Consider the following 13,717-nt stretch of genomic DNA (forward strand, 5'->3'; position numbering starts at 1 on the left):
CATTGAAAGAGAAAAAGAAGCAAGAGATGCAGGCATAGGGAGTGCTCGGAGCCTCCTGTGTATATATGTGTCTCAGGTCATGTTCTGTGCAGCTGGCAGAGTTCTGGCTTCTCCCAGTGGCCTCAGCCAGAAGTCCTGCACCTCAAAAGCATTGCCGACCAGGGACTGGCACCCCTCACTCTTCAGCTAGGGGCTTCCTCCATACTCGGCTCTTCCCAGCCTTTCGGAATGAAGAGGACCCAGACCGATCCCCATGCGTTTGAGTCTCTGTGGTCCAGGAACCACAGGGACTGATTTCTTCTTGGTCAGTGTCACTCTAGCGAGGGGAGGACAGTTGGGGGAGGACCCCCAGCCCTCCACCAGCCCTCTCCTCTAAGGATGGCATGTCTGTCTAGAAAAGAGAACTTGGAGGCTGGGCGGGGGGAACCAGAGGTGTCTCCAGTGCCATAACATAAGGGAGGAAGTGGGTTGTGCTGTGTGGTTGGGAGGCAGGCTGTGCACAGACTCCAGTTTATCTGTCACCCTGGATGGACAAATGGCCTCAGCCCTGAAACTAAAATAGGCTTCTTAGACATTAGACACAGGCGAGCTTATGTTGCTTATCATTTGTATTCCTAGAGCCTAGCATTGTGCCAAGCATATAGTAGGTGTATTTGCTAAGTGGATAGACCAGATTACCTCGCATTGCTCAGATATCTGAATTCTCTGGGGGTGCAGGTTTCCTGTGTCCTCCCTTCTCTCAGCCCCATTCCTCCATCTGCATCCTCATGCCCTGGTTCTCATGCCTTGGTCAAAATCAGGTATACAGCTACACTGTATTTACATTTATCTGTTTTGCGTTAGTTCCTCCAGCCTATCCAGGAATCCTTTATCCTCTTTCAAGAGCCAGGTTCAGCCCCTTCTGCTTCAATCTGAGGGTGCTAGCAGCTGGCAGCTGGTCTCTTCTGGATGGAAGACAAGCCCATCACCCTCTCTGAAAGCCACAGTGTCAGTCCCCTTGGCTTGGTCTGAGCTGGGCTCTCAAGGACTTCACAGCTGCAACACATCACCATGATGGGCTGGGTTGGATGTGGTTCTGCCAACTGCTTTACATAGCTCCCTCCTTTCATCTCTGCAGGTCTCCTTCAACACCTGCTGACTGCCAGTCCCACCGTTTAGCACCAGCTTTCACTAGGCTGGTTGATACTTTAGAAACTCATTCCAGTAACTAGCGAGTGTCTACCAGGTACCCACAGGATTCAGACAGAGACACAAACAAGATGCCAGGAGTTTTTCATCTAGTCACTAGACTAGAACTAGGAAGTAAGCCTGCGATTTCAGCCCAGGGCCAGAAGCCCTATGGAAGGACTCACTGCAGAAGATTATAATAATATAAAAGAAGCAGCATAGCTTATTTTAAAACATTTTCTATTTATGATTATAAAATATTTCAAAGACACACAAAATAATATAACAGAGAAAATATACTTATAATTCACATTTAGCAGACGTTAATACAGTGGAACCTCAATTCTAGAACTTAATTCATTCTGGAAAACTGAGAAGCGAGTTTGTTTGAAAACCAAATCTCCTTTGTTTGTCACCTGAGAGATGCGTGAGTGATTATACAGGTGTCAGCATGAAAGGGTTGTTGGGTAGAGAATCGAGACCTGGAGTTTTGTTAGACAACGGAGACATTTTTTTCCATGAACAACTTGGTTGAGAACTGAGTTGTTTGAGAACCAAGACTTTTGAGAACCGAGCCTTAACTGTATTATGACTGAGATCTGTCTCTCAATAAAATCTTAGAGATACAGATAATGCTCCATCCCAGTTCTATGATTCTCCCTTCCCTTCTTCTGATGTGACCACCTTCCTGAAATTGATCATTTCCATTCATGTTTTCTGTAGGGTGATTCTTAGAGGGGTACAACAAAGATGTTAGCCAGACAGAGGGGGACAATGCATTCCAGGCAAAGGGATCAGTATATGCAAAGGCCCAAAGATATGGCACGCCCTCCTGACAGACTAGGTATGAGGACTTTGTATTAATCCAGAGAAGACATGTTAGTGGCCTAAATTTAGAAAGTGTGGGGGTCAAGAAGAGGGTAGGACCTAGAGTGATTGAGGAAGGAGAGACTGATGATTAATTTTGTATGTAGCTTGTTAGGGAGGGATGAGGAAATGAAAGTACTACATTTCTGGTTTGAGAAGGAGTGGGGAAGAGATTGGATTTAAGTCATGATTAATTTGCACGACCTTTAGGGTTTCCAAATAGTGTCAAACAGCAGATAGAGAGATATGGGCTATAGCTTTTGATGAAAAGCAAAACAAAACACAACAAAACAAAAAACCAAGTGCAGGGTCGTCTGCTTGCCCCCTATAAACTAAGGAAAAGGCATCCAACTAGAGAAGTTTGTTTTCAACAAACCATGGAAGTTTCTTTTCCATCCACTTGTTCCTTCCTCCTCTCCCTTGTGTCAAGGGAGCGAACTTCAGCCTGTCTTGGGCAGTTACCACTGTTCAAATGGTGGGCATACCTGTACCAGTGTTCGAGTACGCTGCTCACTTTCCTGCCAGTTCTTTGGTGTTATACAGAACCAGCATCAGCCTGGCTCTTGGAGACTGGGAAAATGATGGAGCTTCATGCCAGTGGAAGGCTGGAAAGTGGGACTGAAATCAAAGCCATCTTTGAGAGGGTAAATAGGCTGCTTTCCTGGAGACAGAACCTGATGCCTCAGTTGCCTGCATTGCAAGAAGTCCTGCTGCTGTTTTTGCCATTGTTTCCTTTGTACCCACTGACTTCCCAGAAAATTCAAGGAGAGGCTCTGCAGGGATTTCCAAGGGCCTAGACAGGCAGAGGTGGTGGCTGTGGGATTAGAACACCATGCTAGGAGCCTTTCTCTGCTCAACTCTGATGAAGGGTCAGCACAGCCTTGTTCAAGCCCTTCTGTGATGTGTACGCCTAAGTGGTTTGTCAATCACATTCTGAGCCATGATGCCACTGCTCCTCCCCACACATAGCCAATCTTGACTTTGGCTCAATTATTTAATAGATTCATTGCCAAACCTGGGTTTTCATAAATGATTTCCAGGAAATGTGAGGGTTGAAATCAAGTTGAACTCATGTGGTTTTGCTCTTAGCTTGAGTTTTCTCTGTGATTTCTGGAAGATCTTGCAGTTTAGGACTTCCGCAACCTCTGTTGGTTAGTTGTTTTGACTCCAGGAAGCTCCAAGGTAATCAATCCTATTAAAACCCAAACGTGAATGTTGGCAAGGAAGAGTCTCAATATCAGCCCACAGAATACAATAGTTTATCTTGTCTGAGAAATATAAAATCAAGTGTCTATATCATGGGAGCTGATTTTCTTTGCTTAGCTTTTAGAATAAAATGTGCTTTGAACTCTTTTCCCAGAGGTTAAAAAAAGTTACATTTCTTTGGTTGAGTTGTTTTGGCAAGACCATTGCCTCTGCCTTCTATCTGCAAGTTTGGAATCTTCAGAATTTTTATGAGAGTGTGTAAGGGCTGAGCCGTTTCCCAAGTGTCCTCACTGCACCTACACATCGCCACATGTCGCCTTACTGAAGGCCCTGCACTCAGTTTACACCCATTTGTCAGTCTAAAGGCCTTGAGTGTAAGAATTGATGGGGTATATGAGACCTTCACAGTGCAACTTGATTATTGGAATGACTTCTGGCTTTATATGGTTGTTTCTTAGTTTCCAAAAGTACAAATGTATTTGAGCTCAATGAGATTTATAGACCCCTAGAGATTTGTATTATATACGAGATCTATATACCCATAGAGATTAGTACCCAGCCCTTCCTGACAAGCATCCTCTTTGCCATTCTCAAAGGGGAGAGAGACAGCTATTCATGAGGAGCCATCTTCTATTTTCTATCACGGTAACTTTCTCCACGCTCTTCCCCACTTCACTGCTTATCTGTAGTGTAAATGCCACTCAAAAAGCTATAAGCATTGTTAAAAGATAATGCTTCATTTTCTCCCTTCCAAGTTTCCATTAACATAATCATGAAGATGTAAAAGTAGAAAGAAAAAAATACAACACTGGAAACCAAAGATAAGAGTTTAAAGGGAACCACAGAACCAGTGAGACTGAATGAAGAAATTCAATAGATAATCAATTCACATTCTACCTTCTGAGCTCTGATAACTCTGCCAAACCACAAGTGATAAGGGGTCTATAGCCAGCTTAAAGCGAAACAGGCTCTGACTCACCTCTCTTACATAATAAGGGGCCCCCTCTCTCCATTACTCCCTGAAGCTGTGGCTTCAAGGAGCCAGAAACTCTCCATCCTAGGCACAGTCACTATTTTGTCCTTGCACTCATCAGAGGGAAAACAGTCTAGGGCCTAACAGCTGATTTTTTTATCAGAGACCAAAAAGGCCAAAGCTAGTAGAATGATATATTTAAAGTGCTGGGAAAAAAAACTATCAATCAAGAAAAATTTTATATCCAGAAAAATTAAAGTCAGTGTAAGTGTATTTTTGTCTGTAACTCCTATTGTCTACTTAATTTAAAAGACAACTGTTTTTTTTTCAGTTTATTATGCTAAGCGAAATAACCCAGGTAGTGAAAGACAAATACCATATGATCTCACCTATAAGAAGTATCTAATGAATAATATAAACTAATGAACAAAACAGAACCACAGGTACAGAAACATGGAACAGGCTGACAGTAAACAGAGGTGAAGAGTGGGGGGTGAATAATGGTGGAAGGAAGGGGAAGGGACTAATCAGAGAACATGTGTGAATGACCCATGGACATGGACAAGAGTGTGGGGACTGACTGTCGGGGGGGGGGGGGTGATGAGGGAAGGAGGGTATAGGGGAAGAAATTGGGACAATTGTAATAGAATAACAAAAAATGATTAAAAAGACAACTGTGTAAAGCAATATTTGTAATAATTGTAACAATAAACATACAATGTATAAAGGTATAGTTTGTAAAAATAACAGCATGCAGAGAAGAAAATATATAGGAGCAAAGTTATTATATACTATTAAAAAGAAGTTAGTATTAATTTGAACTAGTTTGTTATACATTAATTTCAATTACCAGGGAAGCCACTAAGACAAAGGGAATCCACTAACTCAAAAATATAGTAAAACAAATGACAAAGGAATTAAAATGGTATACTGAAAAAAAAATCACTAACACGAACAAAAAGAGGCAGTAATGAAGACTGAGGGGGAAAAGGGCATGTAGAAAACAAGTAGTTAAAAATAAAAGAAAATAAGTAGTAAAATGGCATAACTTTTGCATTACTGGTAATTGCATTAAATGTAAATGGATCAAATCCTGCAATTAAAATGCAGAGACTGGCAGAATGGATTTAAAAACACAAACCATGATCCAACTCTGTGCTCGCTACAAGAGAATTGCTTAGATTCAAAGTTACAAATATGTTAAAAGTAAAAGGGTGTGATATGTTATCCCATGCAGGAGACTACAGAAGACGGTGGACTGACTATATTCGGGTACCTGTGGATGGGTCTAAACTACTATTGACCTGGCAGGAACTGACTGAAATAACTAGTTTCAAACTCTGGAGTCTGCTTGAGCACTTGCAGTGTCCAGACAAAGCACAATGAAGAATCTAGTAAATTTTAGTAAGTTATGGCCTTTTTCTTATTGGAAACCAGCTCCCAGACCCACAGCAGGCAGCTGTGGGGAGAGCAGCTAGTATTCCTGACATGGCTTGCTGGAGCCAACATGGACAATATGAACTTTGTCCTCAAAATGTCAGGGTTGTGTGTTTTAAATCTGAAAGTTGTTTGTGATTGGTGAGGGGCTGGCAAAGAGGTTACCTACTGTTTCAAACCCCATAGGGTAAAGTGGTTTTCAGGGAATTTAAAAAGACAGTATTTATGCGATCATTTCTCCTTTTTGGAGCCATTTAAGGAAAATTTTTTCAGGTCACAGGCTAGCCACAGAGATAACAGAATAGAAATTACAGTAACCACATACAATAAGGAATACACGCTTTGAAAAAATGGTTTAGAAAGTCACAAGTGGAAGACTACAGCCCTTAATGAGCAAGTTTTGGCAATCCCTGAGGAGTGAGAGAATTAGATCTCTAGAGTTTCAGCAACATAATACTGTAAATGTCCAGTCCTTAACAAAAACAATTATAAAATATACAATGTAACAAGGAACATTTGGTCCAGGGAACATTTCACAGGGAAAAATATTTAGTAAAAACAATCCCTAAAGAATACCAGATATTGGTAATATTAGTCAAAGATGTTAAATCAACTGACTTAAATATGTTCAATGAGTTAAAAATAAAATAGAAAAAAACTAAAGGAAATCAGGAGAACAATGTATGAACAAATAAAAATTTAACTAAAAAGAAAGTATAAAAAGGAACCAAAATATTCTGGAGCTGTAAAGTATAATAACTGAAGTAAAAAACTTGCTAGGAAGGTTCAATAGCAGATTTCAACTGGCAGACAAAAGGATCAGCAACCTTGAAGACACAGACATTAAAATTATCCAATCAGAAAGCGGCTGGAGCGGCCACTCCAGAGTCCCAAGAACAAAGCTGCTGGATTGGCTGATCAACGGCCTGATTGCCTGCCAGGGACCACACCTACAAAACAGTGAAGAGTGTGACCCAGGAAGGAAGAAAAGTGAAACCAATCCTTCCAACCACCCCCTCCCGTTGCACAGACAGGACAACAGCAGAAATAACCTGAACGGTTTAAAGCCAACAGAAGATTTTTTTTTTCCCTTTTTTTTTTTTTCCTTTTCCTTTCCCCCTGAACTCCTTCTTCCTCTCTCTCTCTTTTTTTTCTTTCATTCCTTCTTCCTCCCATCCTTTACCATTTTTATGTCTTCTTCCTGCCTTCTTTTATCTATTTCTATGTTTTAATTTTTGTTAAAATTCCTTCTTATCTTGCCTCCGATCTTTCTTTAATCCTTCTTCCCTCCTTCCTTCCTTTCCTCCTTTCCTATTTCCTTTTTCCCTCCTTCCCATCTTTGGTTTTTGTTTGTTTGTTTGTTTGTTTGTTTGTTTTTTCCTTTTCTTTCGCCCCCCCTTTCTATTTTTCCCACAGGTGCGACAACAAAACCTGGAGTGCTGAAAAGACTAGAGTTAGACCGTGTTAAACACATAAACGTCAGCTCAAGACCAGTGAGCACAGGAGAGTAAGGAGACAGCACCACCGAATCCCATCGGCATTCTACCATAGAAGTTCATATCATAAACCCAGGGATTCAGAACAAAGCAATTTAAGAAGCAGAGGCCAACAAGAAGAGCCTCACAAACAATGGGAAGACAAAGAAACAATTCCCAAATGAAAGGAAAGGAGGAAGTCTCAGAAAGAATACTAACCGAAAAAGAGGCAAGTCAACTATCACATACTGAGTTCAAAGCAATGGTCATCAGGAAGCTCACTGAGCTCTCTGAGCTCAAAGAGAACTACCAGAAACTACAAGGAAACTACAATGAACTAACTGCAAACTATATCAACATGAAAAAGGAAATAGAAAATATCAACAAGAGCCAAGAGGAAATGAAGAATACAATTTCTGAATTGAAGAACACAGTAGAAGGAATTAAAAGCAGACTTGATGAAGCAGAGGATCGGATCAGCGAGCTGGAGGATAAAGTAGAAAAAAACACCCAGAAGGAGCAAGAAAAGGAAAAGAGGCTCAGAAAGAATGAAGAGGCAATAAGGGAAATGCAGGACAACATGAAACGTAACAATATCCGTATAATAGGAATACCAGAAGGAGAAGAAGAAGAGCAAGGGATAGAAAACCTGTTTGAAAAAGTAATGATGGAAAATTTCCCTAATCTGAGGAGAGAAAAAGTCACCCAAATCCAGGAATCACAGAGAGTCCCAAACAAGAGGAACCCAAAGAGACCCACTGCAAGACACATCATAATTAAAATGGCAAATTTCCAAGACAAAGAGAGGATCTTAAAGGCAGCAAGGGAGAAAAAGGAAGTAACATACAAGGGAGCCCCAATAAGGTTAGCAACTGACTTCTCAATGGAAACGCTCCAAGCCAGAAGAGAATGGCAAAAAATATTCCAAGTAATGAGAACCAGAGGCCTCCAACCAAGACTACTTTACCCAGCAAGGCTCTCAATCAAGATAGAAGACCAAATAAAGAGTTTCCCAGACAAAAGAAGTCTAAAAGAATACAGCTCCACCAAACCAGCTCTGCAAGAGATGCTAAAGGGACTGCTTTAAGGAAAGGAAGGAAAAGAGAAAGACAGAGGAACACAGGTAGGAAATAATGGCAATGAATAACTACCTATTGATAATAACCTTAAATGTAAATGGATTAAATGCTCCAATCAAAAGACATAGAACAGCTGAATGGATAAGAAAACATGACCCACACATATGCTGCCTACAAGAAACCCATCTCAGGACAAAAGACTTACACAGACTGAAAGTGAAGGGCTGGAAACAAATTTTCCAAGCAAACGGACAGGAAAAAAAAGCAGGGGTAGCAATACTCATATCAGACAAAATAGACTTCCAAAGAAGGGCCATAAAGAGAGACCCAGAAGGTCACTTCATAATACTCAAAGGAAGAATCCACCAAGAAGACATAAACATTATAAATATATATGCACCCAACATAGGAGCACCCAAATACATAAAGAAAATCTTGGAGGATTTCAAGAAAGATATTGACAGCAACACAATTATAGTAGGGGATTTTAACACCCCACTATCAAAAATGGACAGGTCTTCCAAACAAAAGATTAACAAAGATATTGTGTCACTTAACAATACCCTAGAGGAAATGGACTTAACTGATATATACAGAGCTTTTCATCCCAAAGAAGCAAAATACACATTCTTTTCAAGTGTCCATGGAACTTTTTCAAAGATAGACCACATGATAGGACACAAAGCAACCCTCAACAAATTCAAGAAAATTGAAATCATATCAAGCATCTTCTCTGACCACAAGGGTCTGAAACTAGAAACCAACCCCAAGGGTAAAAACCCAAAACACTCAAAATCATGGAGACTGAATAGCATGCTATTAAACAATGAATGGGTCAAGAACGAGATTAGGGAAGAAATCAAAAACTTCCTGGAAACAAATGAAAACGAACTCACAACAACCCAAAACCTATGGGACACAGCAAAGGCAGTCCTGAGAGGGAAGTTCATAGCAATACAGGCCTACCTTAAGAAGTTAGAAACAGTTCACACAAACAACCTAACCCTACGCCTACAAGAACTGGAGGAACAACAACAAAGACAGCCCAGAGCAAGCAGAAGGAAGGAAATAACCAAGATCAGAGCAGAACTAAATGACATAGAGACTAAAAGCACAATTGTAAGGATCAATGAATCCAGAAGCTGGTTCTTTGAAAAGATAAACAAAATCGACAAGCCTTTAAGTAGGCTTATCAAGAAGAAAAGAGAGAGGATCCAAATAAACAGAATTAGAAATGAAAGTGGAGAGATTACAACTGATACCACAGAAATACAAAGGATCGTAAGAAATTACTATGAAGACCTATATGCTAAGAAATTTGAAAACCTAGATGAAATGGACACATTTCTAGAAAAATATAATCTTCCAAAACTGACTGAAGAAGAAGCAGAAAACCTGAACAGACCAATATCAGCAAAGGAAATTGAAGCAGTCATCAAGAAACTCCCATCACACAAAAGCCCTGGACCAGATGGTTTCACAGGAGATTTCTACAAAGCATTTAAGGAAGAACTAACCCCTATCCTTCACAGACTATTCGAAAAAATCCAAACTGATGGAAGACTCCCAAACTCTTTTTATGAAGCCAACATCATCCTAATCCCAAAACCAGATAAAGACACAACGAAGAAAGAAAACTTCAGGCCAATATCGCTGATGAACATAGACGCTAAAATTCTCAACAAAATATTAGCAAACCGCATCCAGCAATATATTAAAAAGATCATCCACCATGACCAAGTGGGATTCATCCCAGGGATGCAAGGATGGTACAATATTCGCAAATCAATAAACATAATACATCACATCAACAACAGCAAAGACAAAAATCACATGATCATATCAATAGATGCGGAAAAAGCATTCGATAAGATACAGCACCCATTTCTGATAAAAACACTCAGCAAAGTGGGAATAAAGGGAGCAGTCCTCAACATAATTAAGGCCATATATGAGAGACCTACAGCCAACATCACATTCAATGGACAAAAACTTAGAGCTTTCCCACTAAGATCAGGAACAAGACAAGGATGCCCTCTCTCACCACTCCTATTCAACATAGTATTGGAAGTCCTAGCCACAGCAATCAGACAAGAAAAAGCAATAAAAGGCATCCAAATTGGAAAGGAGGAAATGAAACTGTCACTGTTTGCAGACGACATGATAGTGTACATGGAAAACCCTATAGACTCCACTCAAAAACTACTCGACCTAATAAATGAATTTGGCAAAATAGCTGGATACAGAGTCAATACCCAGAAATCAAAGGCATTCCTGTACACCAACAACGAAACTGCAGAAACACAAATCAGGAAAAAAATCCCATTCGATATAGCAACAAGAAAAATAAAGTACCTAGGAATAAACCTAACCAAGGAGGTAAAAGACCTGTACTCAGAAAACTACACAACACTGAAGAAAGAAATTAAGGAAGATACAAACAAATGGAAGCATGTACCATGTTCATGGATTGGAAGAATTAACATCATCAAAATGTTCATACTACCCAAAGCAATTTATAGATTCAATGCAATCCCTATTAGAGTACCCATGACATATTTCACAGATATAGAACAAACATTGCAGAAATTCATATGGAACCATAAACGACCTCGAATAGCAGCAGCAATTTTGAGAAAGAAAGACAAAGCAGGAGGTATCACAATACCTGATATCAAACTGTATTACAAGGCCACGGTAATCAAAACAGCCTGGTACTGGCATAAAAACAGGCTCATAGACCAATGGAACAGAATAGAGAGCCCAGAAATAAACTCAAATCTATACGATCAATTAATATTTGACAAAGGAGGCAGGAGCATAAAATGGAGCAAAAACAGTCTCTTCAACAGATGGTGTTGGGAGATCTGGACAGCTACGTGCAAAAAATGAAACTCGATCACCAACTTACGCCATACACGAAAATAAACTCAAGATGGATAAAAGACTTAAATATAAGCCGTAACACCATAAAAGTCCTTGAGGAAAACATTGGCAGGAAAATCTCAGACATTCCACGCAGCAACATCCTCACAGACACATCCCCTAAAGCAAGGGACATAAAGGAAAGAATAAACAAATGGGACCTCATCAAAATAAAAAGCTTCTGCATGGCTAAAGAAAACAGCACCAAATTACAAAGAGAACCAAAAATATGGGAAAGCATATTTGCCAATGATACCTCAGACAAGGGCCTGATCTCCAAAATATATAAAGAACTCACACGACTCCACTCCAGGAAGACAAACAACCCAATTAAAAAATGGGCAAAGGACTTGAACAGACACTTCTCCAAGGAAGACATACAGAAGGCCCAGAGACATATGAAAAGATGCTCAGCATCCCTAGCCATCAGAGAGATGCAAATTAAAACCACAATGAGGTATCATCTCACACCAGTCAGAATGGCCAACATAAACAAATCCACAAACAAATGTTGGAGAGGATGCGGAGAAAAGGGAACCCTCGTGCACTGTTGGTGGGAATGCAGACTGGTGAGGCCACTGTGGAAAACAATATGGAATTTCCTCAGAAAACTAAAAATGGAACTGCCCTTTGACCCAGTAATTCCGCTGCTGGGATTATACCCTAAGAACACTGAAACACCAATCCAAAAGAATCTGTGCACCCCAATGTTCATAGCAGCACAATTTACAATAGCCAAATACTGGAAGCAACCGAAGTGCCCATCAGCAAACGAGTGGATCCAAAAACTATGGTATATTTACACAATGGAATTCTACGCAGCAGAGAGAAAGAAGGAGCTTATACCCTTTGCAACAGCATGGATGAAACTGGAGAGCATTATGCTAAGTGAAATAAGCCAGGAAGTGAGGGACAAATACCATATGATCTCACCTTTAACTGGAACATAAGCAATAGAAGGAAAAAGCAAACAAAATATAACCAGAGACATTGAAGTTAAGAACAATGTAACAATAGCCAGGGCGGGGGTGGGGGGGTGGGGGCGGGGACAGTGGGTAGAGGGGATTACAGGAACTACTATAAAGGACACATGAACAAATCCAAGGGGGAGGGTGGAGAGGGGGGAGGGAAGTGGGTTCACCTGGGGTGGGGTGAAGGGATGGGGGAAAAGGCATACAACTGTAATTAAATAACAATAAATAAAAAAATAAAAAAATAAATTATCCAATCAGAGGAACAGAAACAAAAATAGAATAAAGAAAAATGAAAGCCTGGAGGACCTATGTGACTCCATCTAATGTATCAACAGCTGCGCTTTGAGAGTCCCAGAAAGAAGAGAGAGAGACAAAGCAGCAGAAAAACTATTTGAAGAAATAAAGGTCCAAAACTTCCCGAATCTGAGGAAAAGCATGAGTACACACATTCAAGAGGCTCAATGAACTTCCAGGAAAGTAAAGAGATCTATATCAAGACACATTATACCCAAATTGTCAAAATTCGAAGACAATGAGAGGATTTTAGAAGCAGCAAGAGAGAAAGAACTCGCCACATACAAAAAAATCTTCAGTAAGAGTAACAGCTGATTTCTCCTCACAAACCGTGGAGGCCAGAAGCCAGTCAGATGACATATTTAAACACCTGGAGGAAAAAGCCATTACTTTTATACTTTTGGAATGGATTGTAACCTCTATTTTTTCTAATGATTTAATAGTCAATAAATAATAGACATATTATAAAATAATTATAAATTTATGTTAATGGACATGCAATGTATAAAGACATAATCTGCAACAATAACAATATAAAGGGGAAGGGAAGGAAATTTATAAGAACAGTGTTGTTATACTATGGAAAATAATTTAGTATTATTCATGCTAAAATGTTATAAATTTTAGGTATTAATTATAATCCCCAAAGCAATAACCAAGTAAAGAACTAAAAATATACAGAAAATGAAAGGAGGGAATCAAAATAGTAAATTACAGAAAATCAACTAAATAACAAAAAAGGCAGTAATGGAGAAATTGAAGAGTAAAATACATCTCTTTTTTTTCCATTATTTTAAAAAATTTTTATTGTTATTCAATTACAGTTGCCTTCATTTTCTCCCCGTCCCTCCACTCTACCCCACCCCATCTGAATGAATAAAATACATATCTTAAACATAAAAGAAATAGATAAATGCCAGAAGTAAATCCTTCTTTATCACATTAAATGTAAATTCATTACATTAAATGTAAATTCATTAAACCCTCCTATTAAAGTGCAGAGATTGGTAGATTGGACTGTAAAATAGGTTCCACTATGTGCTCTCTACCAAAACTCACTTTATTTACGAGGACCTAGTGAGGTTAAAAGCAATAGGATGAATAAGATAGTCTATAAAAATTGCAACCCAAAGAGAACTGGATAGTTATACCAATACCAAAAAAATTAGAGTTTAAATTTTTAAAGTTTACAGATGACAAAGTACATTATTATTATTGATAAAAATGTTTAATAAATCAAGAAATATAACATGTACAAACATATAGACCTTACAACAGAACCCCAAAATACACTCAATATTAAGCAAAAACGAGAGAATT

The sequence above is a fragment of the Desmodus rotundus genome, chromosome 1, assembly GCF_022682495.2.
Source record: "Desmodus rotundus isolate HL8 chromosome 1, HLdesRot8A.1, whole genome shotgun sequence".
NCBI lineage: Eukaryota > Metazoa > Chordata > Mammalia > Chiroptera > Phyllostomidae > Desmodus > Desmodus rotundus.